The sequence below is a fragment of the Rhamphochromis sp. 'chilingali' genome (assembly GCF_963969265.1).
Source record: "Rhamphochromis sp. 'chilingali' genome assembly, chromosome: 1".
NCBI classification, from domain to species: Eukaryota; Metazoa; Chordata; class Actinopteri; order Cichliformes; family Cichlidae; genus Rhamphochromis; species Rhamphochromis sp. 'chilingali'.
The window spans coordinates 59,402,918-59,405,224 of record NC_137929.1 but is presented as its reverse complement, the minus strand read 5'-3'; positions in this window follow the sequence as shown (position 1 = coordinate 59,405,224).

The window sequence follows — 2,307 nt, the reverse complement described above, 5'->3', positions numbered from 1 at the left end:
ATTTCCTTGTCAGCTGTTTAATACGACGCACCTTAGACCAGTTTGACTTCATAGCATTCCCGGACTTACTCAGCTGACTGGATCTGAGCCGTGTATTTGACAAACAAATACCACAAACACACCTAAAGTAGCAGAGAGGTGACAGCAACAGGAAGTTAATTCTCTGGCACAGGTGGATGTGTAGACTTTGTAGACTGTGTGTGTGTTTAGAGTTGAGATAAATGATGAATGAAGGGTCTCATGACAAAATGATAATAATAAAAGTCAAAGGTGTTTTTGTATCCAACAAATATAGACACTAATAAGAGAAGACAAATAAAAGAAGAACAGTTTATATTAAACACACACATTACAGAAAATGTCAAAGGAATTATTCTAAAATATACTGTTGTACCTCCAGAGTGTACTGATTAACGTAAAGGTTGCTGGTTTGATTCCAGCTGGAGACACAAATCACTTTAGGACTGTCAGGAAGGGCACCGGGTGTAAAACTCTGTAAATCAAAATAAGGGGCACTAACTGCTGTGGGGTCGTCATGTGACCAGGAGCAGTCAAATGTAACTACTTTCTCTTTTACTCAACAGTGTTGAATGTAACAGTGTTGTTACTTTCATCTGTACAAAGTTTGTGTAAATAAGTTCTCACAGACAGAAAATCTGTGACAGCACCTCCCACCTGACCACTTCAGAATCAGCTGAGGATATTTGTACAATCATTTATTAAAGGTTTTTAAATACTACATATATATTGGAAATTACATACCCTTGCACTAAACAGCAGTGTTGGTTAAAATATATCTATCATTTTGTGCCCTCATACTTATAGTTCAGGATATACATACATGATATTTTCAGGGCTAAAAATCTTTAATAAACTCTGTTTCCAAGTATTCTGAATGTTGACATTTCCTCTATAAAGATCTGAAGGAATCTCTAAACACAGTTTTGTGGTTGTGGTGAAGTGAGTCACATAAAGAGTGTCACATTTCATAAAAGCCACAGTTTTGTATATCCTGGTCAGACTGGTTCAGCTGACAGTGTTTGTTTGTTGTTGGTACAGCTGGACTCTGGGTGTGTCAGTGCATATCATCATATGAGCTTCAGTAAAAGTAAATTCATCAAGGACTAAATGATTAATTGGATATTAACCAGATACTGATAATGAAAATTTTTGCTTCTTTTCTAGTTTATTATTCCTCCACCGAAACACGTCAGCATGATTAGTTAAACGACAGCAGGACAGGAGAGAAGAGACGAGGAGCAAAGTGTGACCAAGAAGCAACGTCACAAGGTCACTTTGTTCCCCTGTGCGTGCAGTGAATCAACACTAGAAAATAAACCATTTACAGTTAATATAGTCAGCAAACACTTGAAATTATAGCAAAACTCGAGGATGCTGAGGGAGCTGGAGCGCCCTGATGTGGTTTTCTTCATGTCGAAACCACAACCAACAAACTGACATGACTCAGTTGCACAACTAAATAATAATTTTTCACTCCAATTACATTTCTGATTTCTGATTTGATTTTCTTCCTTCACTTCTGAATATGAGCTGCTCTTATTAAACTCTTATTATTAAAACAGTTAAATCTGTGTTTGCTAACAGCAGAGCAGAGCTGCTAAAATTCACATTTTCTTGTTGTTAGACCAACTTTTTATAAATAAATGTCATTTGTTATGTAGATCAAGCTGTTCTGTGAGTGCTGTCCAGTGCTATATTTGTGTATATGAAATATTTTCTTACAACATCCTGTTTCACAGACAAATATGGTATTTCTTATTGTCTTAAACTTATTTTAATGGAACACAATCAAATATGAACACATTCATAACAGTTTTGCTTAAAGAGGAAATGTCTGTGAAACAGAATGGTGTAAGAAAATATGATAATATATTGAATCTACACAAAAAAGCATTGATTTCTTAATTTTGGCTTTGAGAGTTTAACTTTCTCAGTACCCAATAAAAAAAACATTAAAATGTGATTACAGTCTATCATCTTATTCTCTTCATATTACATAATCCATCCATATTACAATTCGTAAAGTTTTTCATATTGTCTTGTAGTGAAAAATTAATATACATATTGTAACTTATATTGTAAATTTAGCAATTAACAACAACTATACATTGCAATTATTCTACATTGTGAAAAATATGTGGTATGCTCCTGATAAAATATTGATATGTCAATGATGTTTAAACTACTCTAACTCACTGAATACACCCAAGATATGACCACAATACAAATGTAGACAAAATAAATTATGACTCTTACAATGTACAAGGTTTCCTTTGACTTAACACT